The sequence below is a fragment of the Falco naumanni genome, chromosome Z (assembly GCF_017639655.2).
Source record: "Falco naumanni isolate bFalNau1 chromosome Z, bFalNau1.pat, whole genome shotgun sequence".
NCBI classification, from domain to species: Eukaryota; Metazoa; Chordata; class Aves; order Falconiformes; family Falconidae; genus Falco; species Falco naumanni.
The window spans coordinates 68,375,300-68,395,599 of NC_054080.1; positions in this window are offsets into that span (position 1 = coordinate 68,375,300).

A 20,300-nucleotide genomic window follows, 5' to 3' on the forward strand; every position below is an offset into this window, starting at 1 on the left:
AATCTAAAATACAAATTCTCACACAAGTAGAAATGATGGCTCACTGGAGTGAAAAGCATTTTTAGAAGTTTGTATGGTAACTGAGACATCTAGGGTAGAATTTAATCAGTCTTAGAAGATAAAGGATTTTTAGTTTTGTGTTATAATTCAGTTAAACTTCCTTGATGTGCTGCAGAGCTGTTCACTCACATGAGCTCCAGCCAGCCTGGGGTTGGCTGCTCCCTTTCCATGTCTGAGAAAAAAACTACAATCCTAAATGTACAGCTGCTCACACAAAATACATAGCTCCAAAGCTGACACTTTATGCTCACTCCTATGCCCATGTGTTTAATCAGTTGCGTCCCTAAAACCATTCTAGTATTCAGCTAAATGTTATTAGGTGTAGATGTACCATTAATTATGTTCAAGATCATCATTAGTAATTGGTATTATCAAAATAGCTGTTGATAGTCTAAAAATATAGATAATTCAAGGTTCATGAGAAGAAATATTAACTGTTTTATGAGCCAGCTAATACAGTTGGAAAAAATAAACCAGGACACATAAGCCTTTATTAGACTTGAAATAGAAGCAACAAACTTCAAAGGCAACCTGAGTTTATCTTGACCATATTTTGTATTAGCACCTACCGACAGACATAGTGGAGATCCATTCTGCAAAGCACTGTACAAACAGAAAATAAGAGACAGTTCCTGCTCCACTGACTTCACGAGGCAAACACTGAGCAGTGGAAGAAGAGGTGAAATAGGCACAAAAAGGTGAAGATTTAACAGCTTAATAACAGCCAGAGAGGAACTCACATCTCCTGGTCTGCAGTCCAGGCCCAAATTGCCCAGATCATGTTTGAAACACAAATAGAAAGTTACATTTCTTCCCTTGTAATCCTCAACAGGAAAGACTTACATGTATGAAGGTTGAAGTAGATCCTATATAAGTCACTGCATGGCACCCAGTTCTGCAAATCACTTGTCCAAATTGGAAACTCATGGAAATGCACTAATGGAAATCCACTGGTAGAAACACAGAAAGCCCCATGGAAAAGAAACAATTAATGGGATGAAGACCTTAATGTGAAGCTCCTCATTTTTACTTGTTTTATAAACACATATCGTAGTTCTGAAAGATACTCAGCCAACATATTTACTTGTTCATTATCAATAGATAATTTAAAATTAGCAATTTGCAGGACTTTATATATCAGAAAGTAGGTTTAAAATAATGTAATAACTTAATTTCCTTTTTACCCCATTTTCTGATAGAGATATTTCTTTATTTTTTTTCTCCATTTACAGGTGCAGAATTAAAGAACACGTTCACTCACTATATTATTGATGCACTTAAGTGGAGTGTTCCAAAGCATATAATTACCGTGTAGGCTTATGGCCCTGAAGTAGATTGGGATACTGGCGCTGCATATCCATGATTTGAAGGACATACAGTGATGATTATAGAGGCAGTACTCTACATCCATTCCAGCCCTTTTGTGTTTAGCTGGTTGCCATGGCAAATAATTGGATAGAATCTAAGCCACTTTCTTCCAAGTGGGAAATTCATAATTTTACCCTTCACCTAATTTTGAACATACTTTCAAACAATCTTAAAGTTTCTGCAGGAATGAAACATAGGCCTGGTAAGAAAAAAAACAGATTTCTACACATGGAAAAACACTTCATTTGGAAATTCCTTTGGATTTTTTTCTTTATTCCTAAAGAATCAGTTTTTTAAATAATGCGATACAGCAAAATGTAAGCCTGATGAAAGCTTAGTCTGAAAGTGAATGCTCAAATACAGCTTGCTTTAGCAGTTGGTATCAATTCGACACAAAGGGATAATTTTACGCACTCCTATTTTTCAAATTTATTTAGCCCAACCCTTTTTTAAACTTTGAAAATATTTATCACGTTTTGTTATGATTCATGTTAATCATCTAACACATCCCTTTTTTACTTTGTTTCTTTTCCTGAAGACATGGACAAACTTCCCAAAAGATCCTCTGCGATTTCACATCGGTGCCAAACATGTGTAGTCCTAGCTCAGTTAGGGGTTTGTTATCTTATCAACTGCAGTCCTCAAATGCAAAACCTCAGCAAGCATTGCACAACACATGGCAATCCAGGAAAATCCAAACCTCTTCTGCTCACCACAGTATTTTACAGTGGGAATCTCTGGAGGAACACAGAATACAAGAAGTAGGTCTTGTATCATCACATTACTCCTGAGCATTGCAGGAGCCACTGCTGCCTTCTTGCCTTTAAAGCAATCAGGACTCTAATGGGGCAAGAAATTAGACCTGTCCCTATAACAGGTACATAGGGAAGGCTATGGCTGGAATCACACCATTTTCCTTAGGCAGTTAAAGTGTTGACTTTTTTAAGAAGCAGCATTTCTAAAATAAGCAATTACTTGGACATTGAAGAAGTAGATGTCTTTGATCCCTCTGGAGAGGGTCATATCTGCCTATATTTTCCATGCCTAAAGCAGATGGACAGGATAGCCCCAGAGGCCTTCAGAAAGCCACCTACGTCTTCAATGGTTAGATAGGAAAATTAAGCTCTTCTTTACTTTGTTATGTGTTTAAACCTTAAACATAACCATTTTCTTTAGCAGTACTGAGCCACATGGACTGTAATTGTACTTGTGATATGGGGGCCAGGGTACTATGCCTGACCTTTCTGTCTTTCTAATTCTTATCACCTTCCATAATAATAACGGACTACATTTCAAACTTCCTAACAAACTAGAACCTGGTTTACTTGCTCCTTTGACAGAAGTATTAAATCCAAGATTAGAAAATTAAAGTTTGATATTGACACTGAGTAAGCATAGTTAATTTAGGAATTAAGTCAATTGAAGGATTTAAGATTTAAGGCTAGTTCTGATCAGCAAGGCACTTTCTTTAATTTTATTTCTCCAGTCTTCATTCTGCACATTCAATTGCTGAAACTTAGTCCCAGAGGTTTTTCTTTAGATTCCCCATTACTGAGCACCTACAGCAGGACATAAAAATCGAGATACAATTTTTAAATAAAAAGTGTTCCAAATACATTCACAGCTACTTTCTCTTTTTTTCTGATTTTTTGCAATGTTTTTTCTGTAAAGTTTATCCTTTACTGAAAGATTCAGCATTGAATCACTGAGCTATTGTTAGTAGTATCTTACTATTTACAAGTAGTTAATAGTAAACATAATTTTTCAGTCTGGAAATTAGCAATAAATTCTATTTTTAAAATTATAGCCTGCCTAGAATCTAAAATAAGGGGAGCTTCTGGCTGACTTGTGAACTAATCAACATCAGAGCATCTTCTTGGAGTCTCTTGTGTGTGCTGGAGTCAGTCCACACTTTCCTTTCTTCTACCTAGCCCAGAGTACATGGCAACAAGAGAACTACATGAGAAAATATTTCAATTTTTTTAAAATTAATTTGGAATTAGTACACTGCTGCCTTTCTGAAGATGTATTGCAGTTTCAGTGGGACAGATGCCATTAGTAACTTCTTTTTGTTGAGCAGGAGGACTAGGACTATACTCTGTAAACAGATGTGTCGTCTTTAATCATGTATTAAAACAGCTTGAAATGTTATTTAAGTTAACAGCAGTTTTATTACTCAGAGACGGTAGTGGCTAAAGGATATTACCTTAGGTGAACAAGGTTGTAGAATCATACAATCGTTAAAACATTTAGGTTGGAAAAGAACTTTAAGATCATCGAGTCCAATGGTAAAAAACATTCTGAAGAAATGTAGATGAGACAGAAAGCATGTTATCCTGGTTAAAAAAAATATCTACAAGAGGTAAATGCCTACAAGGAGAGTAATATGTAGTTTAAATTTGGAGTGCAGGCTGCTCCAAGCACCAGCCTTATGACTGTGGCCTAGAAGAATGGAGAACTGGAGCTATGTATTGGGTAGATTGCCTGTTACAGTATGCTCAGGCACTAAGAAGTAGAGATACATCCCATTGTAGGCACTTATCTCTGTTTTCTTTCTTTTGGATGATGTCAAGACTATAACAAACATTTCAGCAATTCTAGCTCCCATCAGCTCATTCTTTCTTGTAGTGGCTTGATTTGATTATGCCATGTACCCTTGCCAGAGAACTGCATATGATAAGCATGGATCCAATTCTGAAGCAATCTTCAGGGCAAGACACACTGCCCTGTCTGTCTTAAGCCAGAAAATATTGCATGAAACTGGGTACCAGTTTCCATCTCACTGCTATTTCATATCCTCTACACCTGAGTAGATTAGGAGGCCAAAAAGCAATGTCATAAGCAACAGCTCACAAACACATTTTCACATTCAGTGCTACACATTGTTGCTAATATCCTGAATATACTTGAAATTCCTGTCGGTACCCAGGGTGCCGTTCTACCTGACAACTTTCTCTTGAAGACAGTAGGGGTTTTAATCCAGAAGCAGTGGTTCTTTCTCCCAGGGTCTCTGTCTGGGCATGTATTAAAGTTAAATTACTCTTTGCAAGGAGGGCCTGCTTGCTGGGTAGACCCTATGCCTGGCTGCCCTGGCCCATGATGGGGGGGGCAGGTGCTCGCAGGCCCTTGCCTGCGGCCGTGAGACCTTGAGACTCACTCCTGACATGATAACTAGCCTTCATCCAGCTAGTGGCTCCTCCTCCACAACGAAGGCTAGGTAGCTCGAGGAACTGAGCAGGCACCCTACACTCCTTCAGGCTCCATATGTTCAGCCCGCCCTGCAGCCGTTTGGCACCCCCTTCGGTGTCACTGTGGCTGATCTGGGCACATTGTGTGTTACAGGCACGGAGCTCTGCCGGCTTAGCACAGCCTCAGTATGAACTTCTGCCTTTTGCAGCCAAAAAATGATCAAACAACAAAACCCCCTAGATACTATGATTCTTCTGTTCAAATGTCAGAGTGATGCAATACTGAGGCAAGCTCAGCAGGGAAAAAGGAGAATCTATAGCTTTCCTCAGACTCTCCAGTGGTGACATAGCAGAAACCATTAGGAATACCTTCCACACTTGCTGCTAATAATTTGATACCTATGTTTTCTTGTCTTAAGCTGGTTTTCTTAAGTGTAGCACTTTGGATGAAGCTTGGAGACCCAGCATTGAGGACAGTGACATTGTTTCAAAAACTTTTTGCTGCAGACATCCAAGTGTTGTGAGGCCTTAGCTGGGCTGAGGTTGGGAAAATGGTGTCTATGAAAATATGAAGATAATCACAAAACTTGCATTAGCTTTGGTGGGTCCTAGGCTAAATTTCTTCTCCCCTGGTAGAGAAAATATGTTGGCTGAATGTATCAGTTGATGACTTTTGGATATACTGTTGTGATGGCAAAGTCAGCTAGCTTGATCCCTTTCCCTGGTGCACCCAGCTCTCTAAGGTCTGTGTTTCATCAGACCTCTGGAGTGGAATTACAGTTGTAAGTCTTTCTTCTGCTAGGAATAATGTAGATGTAATGTGGAATTGTAAGAGGTTTCATTACACATTATTTCATGAACACCACCTTAATTCCAGGTAGCAACATGCAAAAATTAGCGTGAACGAACACTAAGGAGGAACAGAGAGCTGTATGTATGGCCTAAATACCCTTCTTTTTGTTAGGCACTGCTGTGCTACAGCTGTTGTTTAATACATGTCTAATCAGCTAGGAAGTACTTCAAATATTTTTAATCAATTCCTACAAATATGACCAACTCCAGAACATTAAAGTGATAAATAAATACAGACTGTTGGACAAAAAAAAAAATGCTGTAGAAATGTAATGTGCACAATGGACTCTATCTCATTGCCTGTCTAGAACAGTACAACTCTCAAAGGTGCTCCACTTCTTGGTTTATACTCTTGTCTGAAAATATTTATTTTTCTTTTATGTTATTTCCTTTATTTATTTTTCTTTTATGTTATTTCCTTTAGCATTCCAGTCATCTAAGTAACACTTTAATTTTACACCATTTGAAACATGGCAGGTTTTAAAAAATTTAATATATGAACCCAATGCATTTACCTGCTTCAATGGTTCTCTCTCTATAAAAGAGAAAAGAATACATGACCTTTATATTTTCCATTGGCCTTACTACAATGAACGTGAGAATCACGCTTTATGTTCATTAGCATGTATAAATCCTTTAAATTAACATAGGACCTGGTGTGCATTTATGGTGTCATTATTATAAACCTCAAGTACAGTAGGGGTATCAGGTTGACAATGCACACCCTGGAGCGTATTACTGCTTTTTTAAAAAATCATACTTCTTTCAATGACTTCAGTAATGGACTCCAACCTGTGCAGATGTGGTTGTGTAATTATGAATTTGAGAATCCTCATTAACCAATCAGGATTGTCACTGCTCAGCAAGTCATGCATATTGGCCAATTAATCCTATCAAGAATAACTCTCCTTGGGCAACACATATGATCTGCAAAAATGCAAAAACCTGAAAAAATCATTAAAATTATTCTAAAATTTTCAACACAGAAGATATGTTGTATATTTTACAAATACATAAGATATAGAGAATATAAAATATACAAGAAAAATAAAATCAGCTCTAATGTAAAGAGTGTATTATATTTGTCTGTTGCATTCCTTCTTTCTGTGTAATTCATTGTCTTGATAAGAGATGCTCTCAATGGAAGCACCACAGTGTTCAGGAGCAGCTGACAAATTAGCCACTAACAGTCTCTCCAAACGTTGCAAAATAAGGACAGAAATGGTTTAGTGATGGACTTGGCAGTCCTAGGTTAATGGTTGGACTTGACGGTCTCAAAGGCCTTTTCCAACCTAAATGATTCTGTGATTCTAAGTTACAAAGACATTACTTTTTTGCTTCATCTTCTGCCCACTATTTCTCTTCCAAACACAACTTGTAGTAATATTTTTTTTGTCATTTGCATTCCTGCACCAAAGGATATGTTCTAACTGGTGCTGGAAACGAATAATAAAAAGTGTGGTTAAAGCAGGTGCTGTTTGTAGTGTTTATATAAACACATTAGCACTCTTTTGACACAGCATGACCTGAACGAGCAGTTCATCCTACTAGTAGCAGGGAAACAATAACTGAGTGTACCAGAGCCGAGTTCATTCAGAGACTGCAAAATTAACACCAGATTATGAATACGCTTGCCACTGGTAATTAATCGTGAAAATTGCTGGAGGAGTTCCCCTACTGTGAGGGATATTGGCAGAAGTATTTACTGCTAATAGACCTTGTTTAAGCTTTTTTTTCTTTTTTTTCTTCCACCCCCTTAGAGATAAAACTTACAATGGGCTGCACAGGAACTTTACAGGATTATTACATTCTCTTTTGACCCGTTTTCTTATTAACGTTTCAGAATATCCCCAGTGTTTTTCTCTCTGCTACTAGATATGTGCATTGTGTGTTCATATTCAGACCATTAAACTGTCCCTTACAGTGGAAGATAATTTCAGTCTGGATACTGTTTTTCTATATTCCACAGTAATCTAATATTATCCCATATTTTGCAGCAATAACTTGGAGAGATCATAAGAAGACTTTTGTGTATTTCAAATAATATACAAGCTTTTATAACCTTAGGTAGTGGTTACATGATCCACAAAATCTTTGATGTGCCTATCATTTTAACCAATTTTCCTTATATACACCTTCTATTACATGCTTTTAAAGTATGAAAAATGACCAAGATGTTTTCAATCTACTATGTTTTAAATACAGAAAAGATATACAAGCATGACTATATTAATGAATTAAAAATAAAAATGGAACAAAATAACTTATGGTAGGTTACATACTTCCCTCTACATTTTCCTAAAATAGATTATGTAATATAATATAATCATATTATATGTTCCCTCCTTTAAAAAAGAAAAAAAAATTATCCATCATGACTGGTTTTTGACAGGTGTCTTATTGGACAGAAATAAAGGCCAGTTTCTTAGTGAAATTAAGACAGATTTATTATCATCAAGTTTAATGAAAGTAGGGTTGCGTCCCATATTTGTTAAGTTTTTATTATTGTACAATATGGGGATTATGGAGGCATTTATTGCTGATTTTATGATGAACAGTACTGCACCTTAGACTGTATATGCCAATATTTGATTAAGTGCATATATAGCATATTCTTCAGGCAATTTAGTCAATAATTACAACTGTTTAACTTTTATAAGACTTTTGAGATTGATCTTTTTCCATTAACATTTAACTATATTTTTTTGAGAACTTTTTCATTATTTTCCTATTGATTTTAATAGGAATGCAACTTTACTCCTTAAATATTCAGTACCCAAGCACTATATATTTTATTTTTCTATTAAAGATGGGGGGGCGGGGCATGGGATGACACATGTCTTTTTAAAACTACTTAGAATCTGTACTTCATTTCTTTATTTTTTTCTTATAAAACACCTACTTAGTCTTCATATTACCGTCTTCATTAGAATAAGAGTTCTGTCAGCCTAAACACAATGAAGGCCTTGTATTTTTCTGTGGGTTAGGTGTATATTTTATAGCCAATACTTAAGCCCAGCGCAGACAATGTAGACAACATAGACAATGGACACACCACTATTGAATTCAACCATTCAGATTAAGAATGTTGTTAATTTGAATATATACTATGTTTATTGAATTTTTACCCTTTGTGGCTTTGATAGTTTCAAATAAATGGAGGTGCTCTTGTAACATTACTTTCATATTTTGTTCTTCTAAACAGAGGGGCTTTTGTCTAGCTGGCATCATTTAGTGTGAAAGATCACAGAGTCTAAATAGGCTACATTGCTCTAAACAGCTATGTTTTACAGGGAAGATGCCTTGCAAATATTTATTCATGATAGCACACTGTGTAACCTTCCTTCTGTCTTCCCCTCAAATTTTCTGAAGCTTTTTTTTTTTTTTTTAGCTGATCCCACAGGCAACAAAAATCAACAGCTAACAATTAGTAGCTGTCACACTGTTCAGACACAGAACAATAAAACACTGCAGAGGTTAAACTGTCTCTTGATCATGTTAAGAGTAACAATTCTGGTCATTTATATGCCTCTAGCATACAAGTTTTATATAATTTGAAAATTTTTATGCTAAATTAGTTGTAGTACCAAATATTAGTTTCATTTATGAAACAAATGGCTTTTAATTTGAGTAAGATTACAGTTGTATTTTTAGATATCAGAAGGCTGGATTCAAAAATAAAAAAAGATCTTCAAAGAATACCTCCTTCCCTAGGTAACACAGCTGTCTAATATCAGTATTTTGTTGCTCTGAGAAAAGAAATGTTCAAGGTTCTATATTCTGCGTACATAAAGAGAATCATATGCTGACTTATTCAGGGTGTCCTTTTCTATCTCTCCAAATTTTTTGTTTTAATGAATGTTTACAAAATTCATTCTATATTATCCAGATAATGAATTTAAAAAAAAAAAACAAAAAACAAAAACCTTGTGTTGCAAATGACATCTGAGGTCAGGTACCCTAATTCACAATGAATAATAATTTATCCATGTTACTTCTGGTTCTACATAGCACAAAAAGGCACATCTGACTGCTGTTAGTGTAAAAATACGAGTATTTCTTGAGGTAATAGACATTAAAAACCATTTATATTGCTATGGCTCCTAGTAGCTTCCTTTCATAAATATCTTATAACCTTTATAAAAATATATTCCCAATAATTTTATTTTGGTCTTTAACCTTAAAAATCTCTCTGTTTATATGACAAGGAAGCTCTGATTTTGGTTGAGCGAATTATGTTGTTGTAATTTAGTTGAGTGACCATTTTAATTTTTCCAATCAAACTATTTAGCTTCGACATAGCTCACTTTCAATTTGCTTATGTGTTATGTAAATCAAATATTGAAAAATGCCTCCATGCATTTGGTGTAGGAACCAAAAATTTGTTTAGTTTATATAATCAGAATAACCTTGATTTATAAAGAAAAGAAGATAAAAATTCAAGTGTATTCCTGCAAGGCAGTGGCCAAATTGACCGTGAACAGATCTGTGTCTACAGTGGCAGCATGACACAAAGAAAAAGAAAATAATCAAAACTAATGTTTGTGTAACAAAATTGCACACATTCATATCCAAAACACTAATATACCTGTAACAGCTCAATCATAGAGGGTTTCTTCTTCACCAAAAGGAGTCATTTCTGTTTGTGAAACAAAAGGTAATTTAGCCATATATTCTGTATGGACTGTGTCAGACCCTGGAGACCTTCAGAGTAATCTGCATCTCTCCGTTGACCATTTAGCAATTTCTTGTGGGGAAAACAGTTCTGCACACATAAAATGTTGGTGTATCCCCATATAAGTAAACTGTCTGAGTTAATCATGCTGGATCAGGGTCTCAGGACCCTTTAGGCATGATTCTACACTGGCCAATTTACTAACACTTTGAGCAAGGACATAGACCACTTTTGAATACAAAGCCAGGTTGTAATGAACAAGCAGTTTGGTACTTTCTCACAGACATATCATACTTATTGCTAGTACCACTTGCTCATAGTGTTGCTTATTATGATATAACCTCTTTAAAATCCAAAGTGGACTAAGTGTTCCCAGCACCCTCAAAAAACAAATAAGTAAAAGTGTCTGGAAATGATTGATTTATCATCTAAGTACTTCCTTTACATGATAGACATAAGGACTCTGAACCATCTTGACAAAAATCCATTTAAGTGTGCCTTTCTATACATGTATACAATAGACTGTGTAATTACAGCATATGGGGTAAATAGTATATGTTTTTAAAATTAGTATGCATGCCAAAACACATTTACCTTAAAGAGTGTAGCAGCTTTGAGGCAGTTATTTTAGTCCATCAGGTAAATAGCACACTTTTCCTAAATGCTGCACAAATGTATGTCATTTTGCAGTATGTGTTATTATATAATGACTACCTATGCTTTGAAAAAGATAAACTATTCTGTTGTGTCAATACTTCTAAAAATTCATGACATCATATTTTTACTTCCTTAAGTTGGGAATAAAAAGTAAACCAAAAAAACATAAAACAAAGACATTAACAAAGGCAGCTCTAAAACAATCCTCCAACCTTATAACTTATAACAAGCAACCATTAGGGGATTAATTTTTAGCTTTCACTATATCAGAGCATTTTCAGGTGGGACAGAAGATTCTGCTCAGTGTAGTAGGGAAGGAAGAAAAAGCTATGATTTCGCATATTACTAATGCCTTATTTCTTTTTGCTGGAGTACAAGAACAGAATTTGCTTACCGTGACATCAAACTTCCTTTTGCAAATATTCTCTGCTGTGATACATGTTCTTTCTTTTTATACTTGTATGCTCTTTGTGTTCAAAATATCAGAGGTTTTATGCTCTCTATGGGCCATGCAGAACTTGAAATAGCATTTGAAGATGAAAATATGCACTAGGACAAACAGGAAAGGTTTCAGAAAAAAAAAAACAAACAAACTGTAATAAAAGCAATGAAAAGATTGAAAAGAAATGGCTTATGAGGAGAGAGAAGAGAAGAACAAACCAAAATTTAAAAGTGGATTCTGAGGGTATGACAGTATTCACGAGGGTGCAATGGACCAAAAGAATAAAGGTCAAAGATCCTTTTCCCCTTCTCACCAATTGTGTGCCTTGCAAATAGATCAAGTAGTCTTAGAGTTTATGCTCACAAATCCTAAGGAATTATGGTATAAAATCATGTATCTATACTAGCACAAAAGAAAAGGAGGAGACAAGATCAAGTCTGAAAACCTAGAGCAAAGTCATCCAATCTTGGCAGTCATGGCTAAAAATTAGAGTTTGAGACCCTTCACATTTTTTTGTCCATCAGTCATTTCTCCTCTTTCCCCATGTGAAAGACATTACTTGCCTTCTATAATCCCTGCCTCATACAGTCACCCTGCACCCACTCGTCAAGCAGCCAGCCTAATCCTCTCCACCCAGAAGCAGGAGCCACACTACACTTGCACTATCATCTTCCAGTGCCATAGGGGCAGTGATGAGTAAAAGGAGTGTAGCTATAATCCTGGTGGGCTACCCCATCTCACCTATAGGAGTCTCATCCTGTAGGTAGTGGCTTTGGTTCTTCCTTTCCCCTTTGGAATAGCTCTTCCAGAAGCTTCTTGAATCTCCTTTATTACATTCAAGTACCTGGGCGGATGAAGTAGAACAAACAATTTGACATTGATCTGTGTGGGCAGGAGGCAAACTTACACAGCTCAAATTATGTTCAGTACCTGACTAAGTGAGCCCAACTACTCTAGTAGAAAAAGTTTAGTTTAAAAGTCAAAAAGTTGCTCACACTGTAATGAAGAATTTACCTACAGATTTAAGGAGAAGCTATGGAAAGTCCATACCTCTTGGGCTACTACTTTACCGGGGAATGCTGTAGTCTTCTATTATTCAATTGATACCAGACAGAGCTTTGTTTACATCTATACATTTTTTTTTTCCTTTTATTTAAAGACTAGCTCTATGCTTGGGGAAGTATGGAAATAAAATATGATTGCAGTAGTTTTGGATGAATAGGGGTTTACTTCAGTCACAGGAATTCCTATTTATATTTCTAGAGCTGATAGAAAGAAAAAGCTAAAATAAACTATCCAGCCCAATTCATTTTTAAAGTCATAGCAATCTCTCTTGGAAAGATTTGGTCTAATTTGTCACAAAGGAGCATCATTCTGGTCTTGACAATAGAGGACAATTTCAACAGAAGTTCCAAGAGTTCACAGAATATTTTTGTCCCTAAGAGTAGTCCCTCTGGATGGGGTCTGAATTTTGTTTGCTGGATAATCTGATTTCTACTTTCTAACCTGAAGCAAGGTGATACTTGCTCCAGGAATGACATCTTTATATTTCCATTTTGAGGCAGAGAGAGTAAGGCATGAACCAATGTATTCAGTATGTTACTAAACAGGGAAACATTTAATGCATTTTAATCCATATGACATTCAGAAGCAAATTGGAAAATTAAAACATATACATAGACAATTAATTAAACATAAATTTAATTACCTAATTTGTAACATTCTCAGGTTGAAAATTCTCACTTGTGCTACATAACTGAATTGCTCTAAATTACCAGAATGAGGTATTTTTGTTAACACAGATAGGAGGAAGAAGTTCAGGATAGTTCTCACAATTTTGATATCAGAGTAGTTACAAAATTTTAATTAACTGGAAAAACTATTTTGTTCTACTCTTGACAGATTCCTCCTGGTGTATTTCTGAATTCTCCATGCCACTGCCTTCTACCGAGTGGTTTCACAGTCAGGGGTATGGCTAGATGGAAAGTTTTACTTTCATCACAGTGAACTTCAGCTTTAAAGACTTAATTTTTAAACAAATATTTTTACCCTGCAATTAAAGATGCTATGTTTTGCATTTACATGTTTCTAATGTAAGAACTCCAAAGTGTTCTCCCCAGCAAGGACCCCAGAAACTAACGGCCTACAATTTTCAGTGGTGAACAAAGTATTGTTCTTTTGAACTGAAAAGCTTCTTTGGCTCTTCCAGCATAGTAAGTCTGAAAAGAGAAGCCCATTTATTGCATTTATTTACATAGAAGACTTTTTTGTTTACTTTCGCATTTATTCTTATTTAAGGCAATATTTATTTCTTTGACTTTCACAAAGAGGGGATTCAATGAAAAGACAACACATTTTTACAGATGGCAATTCACTTGCTTACAGGGATCCTTTGGTATTTTAGCCCCAATGATGGAGAAAAAACGGTTTGTTATAAGTGCTGAATTGCTTTTTCTTTTCACGTGTAGTAGCACTTAAGTGTTATGTTAAGCCTGAGGCAGGAAAGACTTTAAATGACCTGTTCTGACTGGAATTGTGTTTACTGTACTTTTTTCAAAATGTAGTGCAGGGTCCCTTCCCTTATCAGTACCTAAAGTCTAACAGTTTACAGACTGAAATTTCCCTTTCGAGGCAGTGTTGGATTCATCTGTTTTGTTGGTGGTAGGGTTATTTGGTTTTGGTTTGTGTTGGTTTGTTTGTTTCACAGCAAAAGGTTTGATGAATTCTGCAGTTTGGCTGTCTGCCTTGTACTACCTGGCATCAGCCTCTAGGCTAGAAATCTGCATTTTTCAGCTCACAGAAATTGCCCAAAAGGCTGCTAGAAGCATTGCATATCACAATGTGTAGGTACACATCTTTCTAACTGTTTGCATTGGAAATTCTGGCAGAGAAGTTGTAGGAGTACTCTCTGTGGGCCTAAACCAGTGAACAATTAAGAAGTGTCTGTAGGGGATGATTGCCCTTGGCATTCATGACTGCGAACATGGCATGCAGGGTTTGCTCATTCAAACCTTTAGTGAATCCATATGGCAGAAGAGCCTCATAAACATAATGAATGTGGGAAAATCTCCCAATGGAGTTCAACACTGCAGCTCTCCAGTCACTCACTGTGTTCTGTTCTGATTTTCTTTCATCCAGGCTGTAACTTGTTTTTCTCCCTACCCTGCCTTACACCTCGAACAACCAGACAATGCTGTCCTATCTGCCCTCCTTCACAAAAATAATCCTCCTATAACTGAATTATTTCTTGAAGCAAGTCTCCTTCCCGCCTTCTGCCATGTCCTATAAACATCATGTAGGTTTGTGTTTGCATTATCCCTTTACCAACTATAGGTTGCAAATTCCTGAGAAGGAAATATTTATGTTACCTCATTTCACACTACACATGGTGATAGGTACACTGGGGATGTTAGTGACATGCTAACACATGCCATGCTTGCTGGAGGATAAAATGCAGAAGATATAAGTCAATGGGGTTTTTTTACCTCTATAGCAGTAACTATCTTGGGCCAGCACACATATATGTACATGCAGCTCGGTTTCATGCTGGCCATCCACAAAGATCTCAGTGGCCTCAGTGGCCCTCCATGAGAAGAAGAAAGACAGCAGCTCCATGGGTTTCTTATAATTTTTTAGCAAGGTGCCAGGTGTGCCACAGGTTCTCTCTGAAAGATTCACATTCATAGGATCATAGAATCATAGAAACATCTATGTTGGAAAAGACCTTTGAGATTATCAAGTCCAACTGTTAACCCAGGACTGCCAAGTCCATCACTACACCCTGTGCCTAAGTGCTGCATCTACACATTTTTTTAATACCTCTAGGGATGGTGATTCTACCACCTTCCTTGGAAGCCTGTTCCAACGATTGACAACCCTTCCAGTGAAGAAATTTTTCTAATATCCAATCTAAACCTCTTTTGGTGTAACTTGAGGCTGTTTCCTCTTATCCAGTTGTTAGTTATATGGGACAAGAGACCTACCCTCAACTGCCTACAGCCTCCATTCAGGTAGTTGTAAAATTCCGCACCCCACCCCACCTCCCCAAGTCTCTTCTTCTCCAGACTAAACCCCAGTTCCCTCAGCTGCTAGTCATAAGGCTTCTTCTCTGGACCCTTCACCATCTTTGTTGTCTTTTGGTCATGTTCCAGCACCTCTACATCCCTTTTCCAGTGAGGGGCCCGACACTGAACACAGGATTCAAGGTGTGACCTCACCAGTGCCCAGTTCAGGGGGACAGCACTGACCTGGCCCTGCTGGCCACACTGTTCCCGGCACCAGCCAGGATGCTGCTGGCCTCCTTGGCCACCTGGGCACACGGGGGGCTCATGCCCAGCTGGCTGCCAACCAGCCCCCCCAGGCCCTTTCCCCCCAGGCAGTTCCCAGCCCCCTGCCCCCAGCCCGCAGCGCTACGGGGGCTGGTGTGACCCACGGGCAGGACCCGGCACTGAGCCTGGTTGAACCTCACACAACTGGCCTGGGCCCATCGCTCCAGCCTGCCCAGACCCCCCTGCAGAGCCTCCTGCCCTCCAGCAGATCAACACTCCCCCAGCTTGGTGTTGCCTGCAAACTTGATCCTCTCGTCCAGACAATCAATAGAGATATGTAACAGAATTGGCTCTATACTGAGCACTGCGGAACAACACTTGTGACTGGCTGTCATCTGGATGTAACTCCTTTTACTACCATTCTTTGGGCTCAGCCATCCAGCCAGGTTTTAATCCAGCATAGAGTACACCCATACAAGCCATGCGTAGTCAGTTTCTCCTGGAGCATCTTCCGGGAGACAGTGTCAAAGGCTTTACTAAGGTCCAGGCGGACAACATCCACAGACTTTCCCTCATCCACTAGGCAGGTCACCTTGCCATAGAAGAGGATCAGGCTGGTCTGGCAGGACCTGCCTTTCACAACCCCATGTGGCTGGGCCTGATCCACTGGCTGTCCTGCACATGCCACATGACAGTAGTCAGGGTGATCTGCTCCATGACCTTCCCTGGCACTGAGGTCAGGCTGACAGGCCTGTAGTTCCCCAGATCCTCCTTCCTGCCCTTCTTGTAGGTTGGCATCACACTGGTTAACCTCCAGTCCACTGGGACCTCCCCAGTTAGCCAGGACTGTTGATAAATGATGGGAAGCAGTTTGGCGAGATCCTCTGCCAGCTCCCTTGGTACCTTTGGGTGGATCCCATCTGGCCCCATGGATATATGCATATCTAAGTGGAGCAGCAGATCACTAACCATTTCCTTCTGGACTGTGGCGACTTCATTCTGCTCCTCATCATTGTCTTCCAGCCCAGGAGACTCAGTACCCAGAGGGAAGCCAGTCTTGCTATTAAAGACTGAAGCAAAGAAAGTATTAAGTACCTCAGCCTTTTCCTTATCCTTTGTGGCAGTGTTCCCCCCCACATCCGATAAAGGATGGAGATCATCATTGGCTCTCCTTTTGTTTCTAACATATTTGTGAAAACAGGTTTTGTTATCTTTTATGGCAGTAGCCAGCCTGAGTTCTAGCTGGGCGTTTTCCTCCCTAATCTTTGTCCCTTTAATCAAGGTCCCATAACCTTGCAACATCTTTATAGTCCTCCAGAGTTGCCTGCCCCTTCTTCCAAAGGTGTTAAACTCTCCTTTTTTCCCCCGAGTTCCAGCCAAAGCTTTCTGCTCAGCCAGGCCAGTCTTTTCCCCACCAATTTGCCTTTCAGTATATGAAGATGGCCTGCTCCTGTGCCTTTAAGACTACCTTCTTGAAGAATGTCCGGCCTTCCTGGACTCCTTGGCCCTTCAGAAATATCTCCCAAGGGACTCTGTCATCCAGGCTCTTAAACAAGCCAAAGTCAGCCCTCTGAAAGTCCTAGGTAACAAGTGGTTCTGCTGAACCCCCCTCCTTACTTCTCCAAGAACTGAAAACTATCATCTCACAATCATTATGCCTGTGACATCCTCTGACCATCACACCCCCCCACCAGTCCTTTTCCTGTTTGTAAGCAGCAGGCCCAGCAGGGCATCTCCCCTGGTTGGCACACTGGCCAGCTGTGTCAGGAAGTTCCAACACATTTACTCCAAAGAAACTCAAAACTGGCCATTCCTCAAGTGTACATCCCCCTTGTGTTTTTGCTTCTTCCTGTTACCTATATATCACACAGTCTTCAGAGCAGATATCAGGGTTGCACTGCAAAAGATGTGTGAACCACAGAGGTAAAATCTAACAAACTTCATGAACTGAAGGACATGCTGAATAAAAGCAGTCCAGCAGGAGCAGAACTCGGGTTCGTCAGGGGCTTTGCTGACTGTAGCTAATGTAAAACAAGCATGTGTACAGAGACTGCTGACTGTTATCTTACAGTATAGAGAAATCCAAAGATATGTGGGAGGCAGTAAGAGTCAGCATATATCTTCAAGACTGGAATTAAAACAGTTATGTCATAACTGTGATTTTCCAGAACTCACTTTTGTCTCTTCTGGAATGTATTGCCTCTGGATGCATCAAGTGTATCCCTGTCCATGGCAGCAGGGTTGGAACTAGATGATCTTTGAGGTCCCTTCCAACCCAAAACATTCTGTGATTCTATGATTTGTAGTACCATAATAACGCAGAACACATTACTGGCTGAACTCCAGGCTAGTTTCCCTGGTTAGGCAAAGGGAATCAATAATCAAAACACTGGTTAATTAAATTCATCCTGACATTTTTTGATTTTCATTCCTGTTAAAATACAGTAAAGATCTTTAAAAAAAGAGAGAGAAACTCATAAATTAATCACAAAATCTAAGGCTGACTGAATCACGCTGACACAGAATTGCTGCTCAGTTTCAATGCTGGTCACTGAAAATTTGTTTTTCTTTTTGAAAAAAAATTTAGGTTTTCAGATTATCTGAGGAATCCAATGGTGTGCCTTAAAAACTCAAACAAAAAAATTCCAAATATACTCAAAACAAATAATAGTGAAACATTTAAAATATCAGATTTTTTTCTAGCATTGCAGGATATTTGAGCAGTATGTTGTCAACAATGTAAATAATTTTAAATATTAAAACATCAAGTGACAAACAAAGCAGCAAACTTTTAAATCAAAGATCATGAGCATTATCCTTGTGAAAAGTTGAGATCATTACAAAATTATTTATTGCATAAAACCTCTTAAAGATAATTAATCACCCTACATCACTTAAATATAACTCAGCCATTATTTTCAATTCCTAAAAATTAAATTAGGAACACAAAAAAATATCAAAATGAGCAGGTAATATTAAAACCATCTTTACATTAATTTCATTTTCCTGGCTGCTTTGATATAGGAAAGGAAAGTGTTTCAAACAAATACCATGCTTTTAAAGTCAGTCTATAGGAATCCTCTTCTTAAGTTGAATACTTGCATTCTTCCCAAGGCAAATCACAGAAGCACATAATAGCTGGGGTTGGAAAGAACCTCTGGAGTCCATCTAGTCCAACCCCCTGCTAAAGCAGGTTCACCTAGAGCAGGTTGCACAAGATTGCATCCAGGTGGGTTTTGAATGTCTACAGAGAAGGAAATTCCATGACCTCTCTGGGCAGCCTGTTTTAGTGCTGTGTGACCCTCAAAGTAAAGCAATTCTTCCTCACATCCAGGTGGAACATCCCATGCTGCAATTTGTGTCCATTGCCCCATGTCCTGTTGCTGGGCTCTGCTGAAAGGAGCCTGGCCCCATCCTCGTGACACTTGCCCTTAAGACATTTGTATGCATTAATAAGATCCCCGTATCTCAGTCTCCTGTTCTCCAGGCTGAACAGGCCCAGCTCCCTCAGTCTTTCCGCACAAGGGACATGTTCCATTCCTCTAATCATCTTCATAGCCCTCCACTGAACCCTCCAGTAGTTCCCTCTCCCTACTGAAACTGGGAAGCCCAGACCTGGAAACACTTCAGAGCTCTGGAAACAGCTCCCTAAAACACCAGAATTAAGTTATAGAATAGCATAGAATAGGTCACTACTTTAAAGAAAGAAAAAAACTAAAGTTAACATACCATTTAACTGATCTGGGGAGGTACCAGAAGCATACAAGAAAAAGCCTCCATTCAAATAAATTACTTCTGAGGTTCAACAAATATTTAGAAGAAACAGTAGAAATAATAGAATACTCTAAAATGAATCCATTATACTTGTTTGCCATCTAATCTTGAAATATTTACCTGTATATTTAACTTAACATTTTGAAAATAATTCCAGACATTGATCTATATGAAAGAGAGTAAGCACATGTCTTTGAATTATTGGCTGCTGTTATAGAATCACAGATGAATGAACCAAACGGCTAAATACAAAATTACAGAACTTTATAAAGTACTATGTGTTTTTTAAAATACATGCCAAATGTGGCAGGTCAATGAGATCAAATTTTGAAAAAGGTGAGAATATTGCTGTTTTTCCAGTACCATTTCTTGCTGTCTTGCTTTCCACAATAAAACTGACATACCTGGAGAAAATCAAGGTGAAAGAAAATGTTTGAGAATAAGTCAGTCTACTGAAGCTCAGTTACAGTATGGATTCACTCATAAGAATAACCATAAGACTTATTAAGAAGACTACTTTCTTCCATTTGTGTAATATAACTCACCAGGGGAAAAGAAAAAAAAAAAATCCCAAACTACTGTGACTTCAATTCATCACAGCACTACTCCTTCTGTGTTAGAATGATACTGTTCCATTGCTGTCAGTTACATTAACGTAGAGCTAAGTGAATACAAAGATGAATCATGTTATTTTTCTGTAATATATGTATGTAAAAAGGAGCTGGTATCTAAGTGATACAATTCAGTCACTCTTCTGTACTAGGAATTAATTTAAGTGTGAAAGGAATTTCAGAATATAAACAATGTTTCCAATCTGAGCTTTCTCCATCCTTTTTGTTGGAGATGGTTTATGTGAGCTTTTGATCTTCACTATGAACGTCAACTAATGTTTACTTCCTAGACTTGGGGGTTTTGTCCTCCATATGGTTCCAATTCATTGCAGATCATGCTTTGTTTCCAAAAGTCTTGAGATATTCAATCCTCACTTTTACAAAGTGAGGTCATTCTATATTGTC